Genomic DNA, 16046 nt, shown 5'->3' on the forward strand with positions numbered 1-16046 from the left:
CCTTACTGCATTTTGTAGCATTTGAATTTGGTAGAATTTTTGTTCCCTTTCATGTCACAATCCTTTTCTGTAACAGATGCAAGATGAATTTAGCACTATACTGGGAGACTCCTTGGGTTGCTATTTAAAATATCCAAGGGGTAAATAAAATTTGAGTCAGACTTACAGTTCTGTGCATTGGGTTTCAGTTTAGGTAAGAACATAATTAGGGAAAGAGGAAGGGAGAAAGGAAGAAGAGACAGAGAAGTGAGGTAGAGAAAAAGCAGTAGAAACTTGGAAAAAGGGCCAGAGATAGCAAAGAAGGAAAGGGGAGAAAGAAAACAAAGGAGGAAGAAAATAAAAGGCAAAAACAGGAGGCTGGGGAATGGAATGGTGGATTCTTTGAGAAACTGTGAAATTATACTATTTAGTGGGAAGGCAGCTCCAAAGCAATGAAATAAAAACATCTGTGATTGATGAAATCCCTTGAAAAAATTTTGCTCTCCTAGGTTGAAAGCTGTAACCTGTTTAGGAAAGAGGATGAAAAGTACAAACTGAATTTCATGAATAAGTGGGTAATTATGGGCCAGATACATGACTAAATTCTGTGAAGCAAGTAACTATGCAACAAGAATAATGAATGGAAAAATAATGTATATAACATAAGCATTTGCCATCTCATTAAATATCATTCTAGGTAAATTATTTGAAATCCACATACTGGAAATGTAACACTTTGAAGACAATCTCAGCAACAGCACTGATACCTAAATTAATTGCATAGACTCTTATAAATGTACTATTTTGTTTCTGAGACTATTATGTGTTTTTTTTTAATGAGAAAATCTGAAATTTGCACTATAATTTCTGGTGATTTAAAAATTATCTGAACCCAAAGACTCAAGTACCTAAATGCTAAACATCAAAAACTCACCATGACTTTTATAATATCTCACAATGGCCTCCATCCTTGATTTATCCCTTTTTCTTTCCAGTCTTTCTAAAGTCTTCATTCTAATTCCAACTATCTTTAAAATTCCAAATTCCCCTTCGTGTTTGATGCTACATCTACAGTGCTGAACTAGCATTTATGTTTAGCTCTTTGTTCAAAAATTTGTCAAAAAGCCAGGATACATAAAAATTTTTAAAAATTGCTCTCCTTTTCCCATTTTCTCTTACATGACTTTTCCAACTCCTACAGGGAGGGAAAAAACCCCAACAATATATGGCTTCCTCCTTTATCATCTTCCAGTGGGTAACACAGCTTTGGGGTGCATGGATAATATGCTCAATACGCAGCACTGCATGCATTGCCACATTTTATTCTCATGAGGAAAAACTTAATTGCTGCCATTTTTCAGAGAGGCAGCAATCTACCAAGTACCACACAGCACAGTATTGGAGGTGGAATAGAATTCGGATTTGGCCAATTCCAAAGCCCACATCCTTGTACATCCTGTCTTCTAGTTAGTTATCAAATGTGCCCCAGTCTCTTTTCCACCTTCTACCGATAGGCTTCTGAAAGTAAGGTCCTTTAGAGCAGGTACCAGGTTATTTTCATCTGGCTTTGGTACAGTGACTGGCACAGAGCAGATTCACAAAAAGTTTTTGGGAAAGAATATAGTAAGACCAAGTTTCAAATATATAACCAAGTTACTCTAAAGCTTGGCCAAAAGGGCCTGTTTCTCCCTTTTGGTCTGATTTCTGATTACCTAAAATAGATCGGATGTTCCATGAACGACGTGCTGGAAGGAGGGAAGTTATAGTGTGATATACGTGGTCATGTGCTGGGTCTCTGGACTTGCTGGCCCTATACCAGCAGGCCTAAATTTGTTATTTAAAGTTATTTACACAAACAGGATGTTCATGCTGAGTTCGGCAGCAGAACTATTGTTAAATTGGGAACTTATCAAGTCCCAGGGTGGTACATACTTTAGAATTATGGAGACTTTATTTATTTATTTATTTTTACAGTTTGGGTTTTAAAACATATAGCCAACCTGGCTTGGTTGGCCCAGAGGTAATAGAAAGGGAAAAGAAGGCGGATTTCAGGGATGGGGACCCCAGATCAAAGGATTGCTCTTAATTTCTGAATGTTTGTTAAGTGATGTTTTTGAGTTTGTGTTCCATTTATTGTGATGTTCTTGTATGTTCTCACCAGGTGTTTTTCAATGAAGCACTAAACTTCCCCTTGTAGACTCTAAGAGGTTACCATCAGGTAGGTTTAATGCAGAAGATTAAGACTGCATTAAGATTAAGTCTGAAATGTTCTGCTACCAATTAGCCCTCTAGTATTTCTGTAAGCCTTGAATTTTTGATGCGATCAATGACACCAGTGGAGCCATCTTCTGTGGAGTGGTTATTAAAGATATAAAAATCAATACAAAGATGATACTTGGAAATCTATATCACAAGATAATGAATCATCATGAGAGCCGACTAAGAAGAATGTCAGCAAACCAAACAGAAGGTTTATGCGTAACAAAGTATTTCATGCCCATAGAATTTAAGCTAAATTTTGCATGAGACAGAAGTCTTCAGGCTACATTTATGATACATTTGCATGACAAGGTTTTAACAGGATGAAGACACAAGCCCAGCTAGGCAAAGGGTTCCCAGTGCATTCAGAAAAAAACGAAAAAGAAAAAAAGGAAAGTGAGGATGATTGAGTTGTTCACAACTGAGCCAATAATGGCATGATTTAACTTTAATGACAAAATAGCATCCAAACTTTTGCTGTCAGTAATCTTCATTCAATTTCTTTTAAATGAAACATTATTTGCCTGCACCTTAAGTCCGTAAGTACTGATTGTTATTGGAGCTGTGTATTGGAGCTTCACAGAAGAGCCCAAATTTAATTTGAACTGGGGATTGATTTCGTTTCCTTCAAAGGAAGATTTTTTTTCTCCTTCCAAAATTGAACTGATGCATGACTTTGCAAGTTCATTTTGGTTTTCTCCTTGACACAGTTGTAAGCGACAGGAGAACATTTATGTGCTTTGTCCTTAAGGGATATCACGACATTGCTAATGATGCCACAAATGACTGGGAGCTATTCTTTGGCTTTAGAGATACGGATTCCCTATGATTTCATATCACTGGCTGCCAGAAAAAGCAACCAGTCCACTAAACCACGGTATATTTAATAGATACAGAGTTTTATGCTTGAGATTTCCCAATTTACAACTTCATAAATAAGGTTTTATAGTCAGAGATTAGATGAGGGTGTGGTTTTGTGTATGTTGGGTGGTGCAAAAGTCACAATGTTTCTATTTCCTTCATTCTCTAGGAACACATTTGAGTCCCTCCTTGGAACTCACTTGACCAGCAGCCCTTATGAAGGGACATGCTCATAATCACTTCCCATCAAGTCCTTAATAGCAAAGTCTGGCTCTTCATTAATCAGTTAACTTACTGATTTAGAGAGAGAAGTCTTTGCTTGTCTTGGAGTTTTTTCATCTACTTCTCATCCTGGTGCCAACATAATTTCCAGAAAATGAAACAATGATTAGTTTATGCTATTGCATATTAAGTTAGGTTTTTTCTATGTTTTCATTGCATGTTTCAAAGGTTGACTTAATCAGCTGTGAGTTGTTATGAAGTCAGGGTGGGATTTCCACAGATTTTTTTTTCTCCCAGCATATCATTTAACAATAAGAGAGTTAGACACACCTTGTGTAGTTTTAACAAGTCTTTGCAGTTTTGACTTAATTTGCTTCCCTCCTCTTTACCCCTTGAGGCTCTCAAAGCAAATGAACCATTCAGTAGCATAAAACAAGGGGAATTAGTTTAGACTTCACCAAAACACAGACCTCTTGCTAGCAATATCTGCCCTGATGCAGAGTGTCTGCAGTTTAAAATATTGCAGTGTCTTGACTGTCCTGACACCTCACGATTGTCCTCTTGAACTCCCACTGCCTGAGGAACCTCAACACCCACAGCTGTTCAGTTCTCAGGCTCAACCTCAATGGTGCTGATACTTCAGCTCCTTTATCTTTGTCTGTAAAATCTACCCTACAGATGCATGAATATAATGACTAGTTTTCCAATAGTTCTAGATTCCAGGTTTAAACTGTATAGTTTCTTTTCAGGGGTGTGAAAATTAACAAAAAAAAAAGTATGAGAGATGCTATTCTCATAGGCAAGAAGTTCATAGATAGCATTTAAGGAAACATGTTTTTGTGGAAGGAAAAGTTTTTGCATTCCTCCAAGCTATGAAAACCTTTAGCTCTCATAATTCAGTAGTCTTGTTTGCTTGGGGGATAGATTTTGATGTCTTGAAAGATATTACTGATTCATTTAAAAATAGTTAATGATGGTGAGCTATGTGCTCAGTGCTGGGGATACATGTTGCATCAGGGAAACGGTGAGAAGGGTGTTCAGTAAGATTGTGAAGCTGTTCCTCTTGTGAGATCACAGATTAATGTATTTTTGGGAAATGACAGTATCTTTAATAGTTTGGTTAGCAAATAAATTCAAACTTGATAAATGTCTAAACCTGGGTAGAATAATCAAACATTATTTTTAAGAGGTGGGAGAAATGAGATGCATAGCAATTATATGAGCGCAATATCCCTCCTAATGGACTAAAATGATCAAAATTTGACCCCAAAATTGGGCAGGTAAGTCACAGGAAGAAAGTTAAGTTTTCAGACAATGTATGTTTACCAAATAAAAACTGACGAGGTCTTGATGAAATGATTTGGGGAAATAAAAATGGGTTGATACCTAAAAGGGACAGGCTGAACAAGGAAATTTCACCATCCGTACAGTTAAGATGGGCCCTTACAAAGAGGAGAAAACCCACAGAGGGCATTTACAACATTATATGAACTCAAATAGTTTTTTAGATCTGTAATTTAACTTAGAAATTAAGAAGACAGATGTATTATTTTATAATATCATGTCTTATGTAATTTAACATTAATATATTTTCCAGCTTCTATGAAATGAAAGAGTGGTTTTAATTAACAGGAAATTAACACATGATGGAAGCAAAGAAGAATTACCTAGGAGTTGCACACAAGACCATATAGGAGTTATATCTCTGCAAACAAGCCCAGAAATAGGAATACTTCTAGACTTTTATGAGTCAATGCTTCACCACGCCTTTTTTTTTTTTTTTAAGAAGATGGACTTGTTTATGGCACTGATTGTGGTGATCATGGGTATAAACTTATCTCCAAATTCAACAAGTTGTATACATCTCCAAACTCATCAAGTTGTATACATTAAATATGTACAGCTTTTTGTATGTGAATCATACCTTAATAAGGTGGTTAAAAAAAAGAATGAGGGTCCCAGCCAAACAGAATGCCAGAGTTTTACATAGAACTTTAGGAAGCTGAGCAGGCCCAATCCTCTACTTGAAATAAAATCTTAAAATTTGATTTCACTAGGCCTTTGAATGGTCAGCCTTCCTACTGGCTACTTGACTTCTAGGGAACTGGGTGAATCCAAATTTTAGAGGGTCTAATTTTAGGGAAAAAAAATCAGGATAAAAATATAGTAAGGCAGGGACAGTTTAAGTTATAACACAATCAAACATGTCAAAAAAGAATAGAAAGAAATATAACAAAATGTTAACAATACTTTTCTCGAGGTATTGGCATAAAAATGGATTTTTTTCTTCCTTGTATGTTTTGATATTTATAAATTTTCAACAATAGCATTTCTACTCTAACAAGAAAAAAACAGAGCAATGAAAAGTACCACCTAACAGTTGAAATTACTATTATTATATACAGATGAATACATTTTACCACTGGTAATGCCTTTGGCTATAGAGGAAAGATGATTTCCACAGAAAGATATTTTATATCTAATTAATTGGGGGAAGCTTTGGGCAAAATCAAACTACAGATCCTGGAAGCTGAAAACAGTGAAGATTTAATAGACACGAGGAAGAAAAGGTAAGATCAATGGAAGATCTTCCAGACAGTGAGAACAGTCTGTTAGGGAGTACCTAAGAACATGAAGAACGTGAAAACAAGGCAAAGTGAACCTTAAATGAAAGTGAATAATAAATGAGAAGAAATTAGGAAGTAAACTGACCTTGAATCTGAAAGAAAAGGGCAGTGACAGAATTCTGTATCTTCAGTGTCAAAATTAAGAAACTGTTGGGAAATAAGTTTATGGAATGAATAAAATCAACCTTAGAATCAGATTGATTTCTACTTTAGGAGAAGGGGCTTTAAATCATTAGCATTGGCTCTGTTTTATTAACACTATAGCTTTCCCTTTGCTTCCAAGAAAAAGCACATATAATGCTTTTACTCTTCATAATTCACTTGCTTAGTCAAATATTTATTGATTTTTCTGAATCGGTAGCCCATCTGCCTGCAAAATACTCATTGACTTCATGGGACTAAATAATACGTATCGGTTGATGTTAATGTACATACATGCAATAAAACTGTCAACTCAGTTATCTTCCTGGTACACCTGAGTATATAAGAAAAGCATCATTAGACAATGAGGCAGCACTGCCTGAAAAGTGGTGAACATGATAGAAAGAGCATGGTCTTGGACCTAAGAAAAACATGGGTTCACATCCTGGCTCTGCCATTTGTTATCTGTTAAATTTGACCAAGTTAAATTTCTGAGCCTTATTTCTTTGACTTTAAACTGGGGATGATACTTTTTCCTAATATAAATTTTGTGAGGATTAAATGAGATACACATAAATTAAAGCATATGGTAGAGTGCCCAGCATACAAGGAACTCTCAATAAATGGCAGCCATGATTATCATGGTCATCAGCATACTCACAGTTTACTTTTCCAACACAATGCAACTTACTGTTTCAAGAACAATATCTAATTTTAGTTTTCTTTGCATGGATTAAGTTTTGGATCATTAGTGTGCGAATGATCTCATTTCTTCCTTAGATAGCAAATGGTTAGTTCATAGATCCAGATATGAAATGGATCCATTGCCTAAATTCTCAAATCTTTCTCTGTCAAGGTCAGTGCTACTAGCTTTTTCTTTTTCAACTGGTTCACACTGAGGCTGGACAGAAACCTTAGGAAATCGACTGATGAACCTCAGACTCTGGTTTTCTGTTTCAGACAGATGGGGTTGCTCATTAAGCTTTATACCCAAGCTCAACATTCAGGTCTTAAAGGCTTAAACTCAGCTACAATAGCTGTAGTTCTCCTTGAAGAGGATGAATTATTTCCATCAATACTGGAATCTTCACAATTGCAATCTAAGGGGAGACCCTTGTACTCCAGCTAAACTTGGGGTTTTGGTGATATGTCTATTTGCACTTTCACTGGGAATGGAAGAGCGAAGGACTTGTTTACTGAAAGTTACCCAGCTTTCATGGTGAGTTAACCAGTCCCTTCAATTACTCCTTTGCTTTGTTTTTAGTGATCAGTTTATTACACAGACTCTGGATAATATAAATACAGGAACACTGGTTATTTATCCCAGAGAAGGACTACATATCCAAGCTCTATACATTATTAAAACCCTATCTTGGATCCCACCTCTTCCATCAGAACTCCTACAAAACTCATAATTTATAATACTTAGATGAGTACATGAATATATTTTTTTCTGATGTTAATATTTGTTTTGTATATGTTGATTGTACCTCGATAAATAAACTACAAAGAGCAGGAGTCACAGTTCAGATTTTGTTTTATACTTCTTTGTTGTAGAACAGTTTTAGACATATTATAGACCCCCAATAAAATTAGTTAAATTATTTTTCAAAAAAAATATTCTCCAAACATATAGTTGGTGAAACTAAAAAGTAAATTTAACTAATTTAACTCACATCTTTTTGTGATTTTAAAGTTTTCAGTGAATGTGAAAACAACCCATTTAAACTAATGTTTCATTCTTGAAATGATGGGATCTGTGGGGTAAGAGGAATGCGTAGACAGGTGTAAGAAAAGCTTGACAGCAGAATGTAGATTTGGTGCATGATAAGATCTGCTATACATTTTTCTTGCTTGAAAGTTTTTCCTAAAAGTCAGTCTTCATTTTTGAGGCTATTTATTTCTTCAAATTATATGTCAAAAATTTAGTCAGATACCTGCTAGTTGATCAAGCTTACTCCGAATGTTGAGATGGAGATTTGGGACGAGAACTCAAAAATGGGATCCCAGCCATGTATTTTTAACAGTGATGTTTTCCTGAAATGCTGGTTACAGGGAATAGACATTATCCATTCATGTTTCTTACTTTACCATAGCAATCAACATTTATTTACAGCATAGAGAGACCCCAGAAAAATTATACTGGAATGTCTTAACATAAAACAATTCAAAATTTCTGAAGTATTCCACTGAAGCAATTGTCTTAATCGCTAACATTATCCCTTCCAACTATTACTTATCTTACTTTCAATATTATAATGATGTAATATTATTCAGGATTAAGACCTATTATATTTACTGCATATATTTTGAAAATGGGAAAATGAAAGAAATACACTGAAACTTGAGTAAGCATCATTATGGGAAATGGTATCTATTTTATTTATTTTTAAATTTGAAGCTCTAATTAGCTTTGTTAGGTGATTCGTAAGTCGGCAGCTTTTCATACAGTGACTGAAAGGTTGCTCCCTAGTATCTATCACTTTCATGAAAAATTTTCTCTTCCAGTAAGTAACCTACTGTTACTACCTATTCTTTAAAATAATTTATTTTGAGAATTATTTCAACTTTGCCAAATTTTGTCCCTTTAAATGATTTTAACACTGAATATCACTGCAGACTAAATATTATAAAGGTGTGGTTAATTGAAAGAAGATTCTAACTTCAGTTTAGGTCTTACTTTTTATGAAAATTAATAGTCTCTAAATGGCTCAGCAGGTAACTTGTTTAAACCTTATAATGCCATTTTCTGCATTTGGGTTATTAAAATAAAAATATAGCCACCATCAATGATAGTATTTGTAACGAATAACTAAGTTAAATAAAATAAACCGTATTCCTACATGTACTGAAAGATCAACTTCACGTATTTTTTTTATCTTTAAAGTTATCCTCAGAAATAGGATAGTGACCAATTACATTTTGGAGATGAGAAAACTAGGTCAGACAGCAGTTAAGGGCCACTTCCAGACTGAACCCAGGTGTTCCAGGGTTCTATAAAACATGTACTAGTGTTACTTTCTTTTCTCTAATCTGTTACCTTTGGTCCTAAAAGGAAAGAGGAGGATGGTAGATTTCAGAAACTGTTTTTGCTAACGGAAGAGGGGGAAGTACAATGACTTGTTCTGACCAACTAGCGTGATGGTTAGTTATGCTTCTTACCAGAGAAGGATGGAAGCGAGTGGAAACAGGGACTATTGGCAGATCTACTGGAGAGATGAAGTCATTAGCCACATACGGGCTCATTAAGCTCTAATGGTGATCATAATCATCAGTTTGTGATTTGGAAGAACATCCAAGTCCATCTCCTTGAAAGGCTTTTTGTTTTGTAGATTCCTTTTTATTCTGTGTCCTGAAACACTATGCCAGTTATGTTTGCATGTTTCTGAAATGGCGATGAACCGTCTAATTGATTCTCCCACCACACTGTGAACTGAGCTGGCAGGCACCCTGCTGTAAGGTCACTTCCACGTCACACCACCTAGGGCTGGCCAGGGATCCATTCAAAGGGCAATGGGATGCCAATTATTTTCCTTCCTGGCATTTACATGAAAGGTATAATACATCTCCTTTAGGGGAGAGGCTGCTAAAAGGGAATTGGGAGTTTAGTTCCCTCAGTAATTCCCATAACCCCTAAATTTCTGGACTAAAGGAAAATTGAGAAACTGAAACAAATAAAGTGAGGTGGTAGAATCAAAGCACTTTAATCAGTCGATCTAGTGTTTACTAGGTGTCAGACAATACTTTAAATGCTTTACATCAACTCATTTGTTCATAGTCTCTCACAGCTCCTGGGAGGGAATACTAGTATTTCTCCCACTGTGCAGATGAGGAAATTGAAGACCACAGTGTCATAGCTAGTAAATGGCAAAACCACAACTTTAATTTAGGTTGGATCTGAAGCCTAGATTTTTAGTCATTTTGCTATAGGTGGTATCAAAGATCCTGCATACCTTAAGATAGAATCAATAGCTTCTAGGAACATATAATTATTTAACAGGCAGGAAAGCCAATGATGGTTGTGATTCAGAGAAACAGAAATACGAGGCCATCCTCTACAAATCCCTTCATCTCATACATCCTCATCTGACACCACCTGTGGTGGAATGGCATTAATGGGATGTTCTGTACCTCTTCCTACATCTACAGAGAAATGCATCCTAATAATTTCAAGCTTCATTTATGAAAATAACAGATCTAATTCCTCTCCAGTTGACTATGTGATTTGTGATGTCCTGGCACACTCCAGGGCAGGAGTCTCCTAAGATCACAATACAGTTGTATGAAACAGCTGTATGAGGTACGAAAACAGCCTTAAGCAATACACAACAAATATCCTGACTCTGAATAGAGGGAACTGACAGATGTACTGTCGTCTTCCCTTAGCACCTCCCAGGATGATTCTACCCTCTGCTAAAAGATTGCCCAGCATCATAACTTAGAAACTCACCACAGATTCAGAAAGGACAACACATTTATGCAACGCTGCAATTCATACTATAATTAAATCCATTATGTCTTATTTTGAAATTAATCATTTACCTTATGAATCTATGTAGGCTCCATACTCTTCAGAACTACTCTAGAATAAGTGGTCTGTGACCTAGAAGGAAGACAAGCAAATCCACAGGTCAAATTCAGCATGAAAAGAATTATCAGGAAGATTGAAGATGATTCACATGTGTGTTAAACATTGTTTCAAGTCTGACTCAAATTATAAAGACATTTATCAGTTTGGAGGTTCAGAAAAGAAAGAATTTAGATGACACAGAATATCTGTGTTTGTGTCCCTGTGCTTTAAATATCAGCTTGGACAAAAATGTTAAAGGGTCTAAAATGATTCCTGGAACTGAACAATGTAACTGAACCCAGGAGGGAGAAGCAGTCTGCCACCCACCTGGGGAAATGGGTTAATAAAAAGATCAATTGCACTCTTATCTTGTTAGTCATTAGACAGCCCATTGATACCACCTGCTTACTTTAAATGTAAAAGCACAGGCCAGCCATTGGAAAGCTGCCACCGTCGCTCCGGAACCCCCTTTCTTTCTGCTCTAGTGATAGGAGGGAAAAGGCCAAACGCTGACCCTTAGAAGCTGAGCATCTGTTCCTCCAGTAAACGCAGATGTGAGGGCAAATCTAAAGCAAGTCTTTCCCCCGGGGAAGGGAGGGTACAAGGTTTCCTTTTCGATAAATATATCAAAATATGAGTAGCTTATAGAGTTAATATTAATGTGAACTTGAGAAACATTTTTAATGTTAAAAAATAAAATAAAATGGCTCAGACAATTTTCTTTCTTCTTTCTTTAGGTAAGTATATCCCTCAGATCCGAAGTGGCCATATTTTAAAAATACACAGATTGTAAAAACTGTTTGTTTGCTTTAATGGTCTGGAAGAACCACTGTTTTTTTGTATTTTGTTTTTTGTTTTTCTCAGTTGTCAATATTCTTTTCCAAAAGCATAAGGAAAGATTTACCTATTTTACTTTAGCATCAGGTGCCAATGATTAAAGGCTCAAAAGAAACATCACATACTTCCTAAAGCTAAGTAAGTGTCTGCTTACCATTGGTAGGCAGGAAAGAAACTTTTTTTTAAATTGGTAACAGGATCTTTTCTTCAGCGGCTATATATTGTCTTTTTCTCTCAGCTTCTGCCAACTCCAGCTATACATGGGCCTCCCAACTTTTTTCTCACTCCCTGACATGACGCTTAGCCAGGCATCAAATGTGTGATGACAGGACCCCAGACCATCTCACCTTTATAGGGCTTAGGGGTTTTTCTTGCCAACTTCTTCAATTCCTAGTTAACTAACAGACATGAGATTAGCATAGAAACGGTGGACATTCGGTTTTGGGAAATTTTATGAAAGAGGGATATTTCATCTGTAATTAAAAAGCTCATTTTTGTCAGATGAGTTAACACTGAGTATCAAAACCCATACTGTCTTAAAAGGACAAAGGTAACTGAGTAATTATTAATATTTGTAGTAAGAAGCATAGCTGTTGAACTGAAAACCAGACCTCTAGTTTTCTAACAGATATTTAGACTTGAAAATACAGGGTTTGAGGAATTTTCAGTGTTTTCTTGAGTGTTCAAGCACATGGTAAAAGATTCAATGAATACCATATAAGATTATTTAAACGTTATAGAAATACAGGTGAATTCCTATGTCTTTCTTTTACATACAGAACACACGTATTAATTTTCTGAGTAAACCTAATGAGGGCAGCATTAACCAAAAGAAGTTATTTTTGCTAAAATTTGAGAATGCCTGGTTTATCAGAATGGGACTTACTAGTCACCTTCAAATATTATCTTTATTAGAGCTGTTGACTAAAAACTCTCTTCTTTGAAGAGACTTTGCTCTTAGTGTACTAGCTTCAAATTCTGAAGTCATTTTCTCTGGTAAAATTTCCAAGTTCAAAACAATAGAGTCTAAATAAACAAATCAGGCATTTGAGTAAAAGTCTTACTCCTCATGCAGTGGCGGCTGTCACCAGCAAAGCCTGCTGGGGTCCAGGGAAAAAGAAGATCGAATCTAGGCGGTAGGATAAAGTCTAACCTCTCCTTCTGTGCTTCGCCTGGTCTCACTTGCCTGCAGGGGCCTTGCGCAGAGGCCTTGTCGCGAACTTGTGGGGTGAGAGCTCCCAGCAGGGAAACGCTGCCGGACCCCTCCGCTCGCGGGCCTCGTGCGGCAGCGGAGAGCGCACCTCAGTTCACGATGGCGCCGCACATGGAGACGCGGCGCCGGCACTGCCGTCTGCGGCTGCGCGGCGGGAGCGCTCTGCCCCCTCCCCGCCGCGGAGAGCCCTGGGAAGCAGCCCCGCCCACCGCCTTCAGGGGCAGTGTGTATCCAGAGCGCAAGCCCGAACTTCTCCATTCTTGGATCAAACAGCAGAGCTTTACTTCGCTTCTGAACTGAACTTGGTCTCACGCTCCTGGCACGAGCAACACCCAGCAGAAGGACCCCTGGGAGGGCCTAACTCAAAAGGGTCAGCAACAGTATCAGCATTAAAAAAATGCAAAGTCAGGACTTCGAAAATCAATCAAGAAAGTATTCTTTGAAAAAAAAATGAAAGTGAATATATGCATGTACATGCATGACTGGGACATAGTGCTGTACACCAGAAATTGACACATTGTAATTGACTGTACTTCCATTAAAAAAAAGTATTATTTAAACTGTAGTTCAGGGTAAAAATCTACAAGATTCAAGACTGTAGTTCAGGGTAAAAATCTACAAGATTCAAGAAAAATTAAATTCCAAGTAGTAGGAAAGCAACATTCTAATCATCAAGTCGCAAATGAAGAAAGTAAAATCATGAATGTATACTGAGAGAAGAGCGAATAATTCAATACAGGAAAAGAAAACTCAAGGATAAAGAAGGCAGTTTAGAGAGAAAGTGCATCATCCAGTGACAGCTCATCTAGAGAAAAGGTGACGTGAAAGGAATTTAAGTAAAATAAAGGAAAATTTTAAAATCATCTTCTGTTGGCTTTTACATCTAAAAAAGAAAATTTTATTTTGAGGCTTTTACATCTAAAAAAGAAAATTTTATTTTGAGAAGTTTGGAGGAAACTGTGCAGCCTGAATATTTTTGTTATTTAAAGGTGTGCGTCTGACTAACGTCCGCATGCCTGGACTGTGATGGTAAATGCATACCTACCTAAGCCTTCTGTTTTAGAAGCCAGTGTAACTGACAACAGAAGATAAGCAATTCTGTTTGTTGTCCTGCATGATACAGGCTGAGGAAGCTTTTGAAATCACAACTAATACTGTCATTTCCCTAATTAAAACAAAAACAACTCTGAATATTCTGAGTGGATTGGAGCTTTCCTGAAGGTAAATCTGGCCTCTTAATTGAAGCGTCATATTCCAGGATGGGGACATTAGGCAGCAGGCAATCAGTTGGGAAGGGCTGATGATGTTTGAGCAGAGGAGTGAATTAACCAGAAATCCAATTTAAGTAGATGAAGAGTGTGGACCATAGATCAAAGCAAGGACAGAAAGTGAATTTATTCAATAATTAACCCAGGAAATACTTCAGCAATACTCAACCTTTAATAGTACTATTTTAGTAATAATATAGTACATTTAATACTGTAATAATATTTAATAATAATAGTAAAGAGTCTTTTTTCCCTACTATTAGGTCCTGAGGATCGAGAGGTGTACTAGTTGGTCAAGGTCACCACTTTCATGGACAGAAGACAGACATACAACATCACACAACTGAGAGAAAGAGAAAGGGAGGGAGAGAGAGAAACCTGTGTTATAAGTATGTCTAATTCTACAAGAATGCTTCTCGTTATGTTAAGCTGAGTCTAAAACTGTGAAGATTGGATAGTAGGCTATTGTCCAGACAAGAAAGAGATTAATGAGAATCTAGACAAGGTGGGAGCAGTGGGAATTAAAAGGAAGAAGAAGATGCAAGAGGTATTTCAGAGACAATCAGTAGGGATTGGCAACTGCTGAGATGTGCAGTACAGGAGAGGGAAGAGACAGGTGAAATAGAAAGTTGGAGCCTCACTGAAGAAACTGGGATGCTATTAACAGAAATACAGATGTCAAAAGAATGAACTAGTTTGATGGGGTAATGATGAATTTGAGAGTATTACATTGTGTTTGATGTGTCAAAAAGTCTCACGGAGATGACAGCAAGTAGCTGGAACTGTTAGATTACAAAGTAGGGGAGAAACTAGAGCCAGGGATTTTGGTGTCCTTCCAATGGGTGAGATAGTTAAATCTGTGAAGTTGTCTACAATCATCAAAGGTAAGGGAGGATGAGAGTCTCTGTAGAAGTGGGTGTTCTGGGAAATAGGATCATTAGAGGAAAGCACAACTAGACTTAAGGCAAGTGGGAATAATGTCAGTTAAATACTAATCCCTTCATGATCAACACTGTTTTAAGCACTTAGCAGGGGGTAACTTCATTTTCACAACAACCCCCAGGAAGTAGATTTTGTTATTAACCCTACTTCAAAAATTAGGAAATGGAATTACAAAGAGGTGGGTAAGGCTACACAGCTCTTAAGTAGTGGAGACAAGATTCAAACCTAGAGAGCTTAGTCTCAGAGCCCCCCTCCTTAACCCCTGTGCTGTAGCACCTCTCAGGGAGAATGAATGATTTTGAAAAGAGGGTTGCTCTTATTAAAACAGAAATCCTACCGATTAAATTTAAGTGGTTTAGGTTAGCAAAGAGGATATCCACAGGCGTAGGACCGAACTTGAGACTAACAGCAACATGTGTAAGATACGCAGACGAAAGGGGGTTTTTAACACTAAGCAAATGCATACATGCAAGATAACGTTGTTCAACTTTTGACAAGGGCTCTGAAGGAAAGTTACAGGGTTATATGGGAGTATATATTAAGGCATCTTAACCTATTATATGGAAGGTACAGGAGGTTGCTATCAGGGAAGTCACCTTGGGAAAGGAACTTAGACCGACACCCAAGTCTTTAGGAGGAGTGAGCAGCAAGAAGAGGGGAAAGGAAGGCACTCCAGTTTCGAGGGCCTTAGGCAGGAGGAACTTACAGGATTCAAGGAGTAAAGAAATCTGGGGCAAGGATAAGGGGGCAAAGGCACTAAGGATTTTGGACTTTATCCTAAGAATAATGGGAAGATATTGAAGGCGCCAAGCAGGAGAGCGATAAATTAAGGCTGAGAGAGTTTAAGTAAGCCACCCAGTGCCCAATACCACAGCTACCAACTGACTGAGCCCAAAGGAAACCCAGATCATCCCAGCTCCAAGGTTCTTCCTCTCACAAAACTGTTATCATTGTCCAGGCTGGGCTGCAAATGTGCATCAACCAGCTCTCTGGGGAAACTTGATGGTTTGTAGCATTTTCTGATATGAGTGGTATAAATACCATTGCCACCTTCCAACTACTAATAGAAAGTTACAGAAGCCAAATTGGGGAGAGACACTCCATATCATACCATTATTTCTAATATT

The 16046-nt window shown here is 37.2% G+C and overlaps 1 protein-coding gene across 1 annotated transcript in view; it reads right to left on the reverse strand.

The window, feature by feature from the left end:
• Positions 1-12803, reverse strand: part of ADGRL2 (adhesion G protein-coupled receptor L2) — a 461330-nt gene extending 448527 nt beyond the window's left edge. Inside the window, exons 1-2 of the mRNA XM_072974126.1 lie at positions 12683-12803; positions 10632-10692 (exon numbers count right to left, since the gene is read on the reverse strand). The gene's annotated coding sequence lies outside the window, so the exon portion shown is untranslated. The remainder of the gene's footprint in view (positions 1-10631; positions 10693-12682) is intronic.
• Positions 12804-16046: the final 3243 nt, after the last annotated feature.

The sequence above is a fragment of the Vicugna pacos genome, chromosome 13 (assembly GCF_048564905.1).
Source record: "Vicugna pacos chromosome 13, VicPac4, whole genome shotgun sequence".
NCBI lineage: Eukaryota > Metazoa > Chordata > Mammalia > Artiodactyla > Camelidae > Vicugna > Vicugna pacos.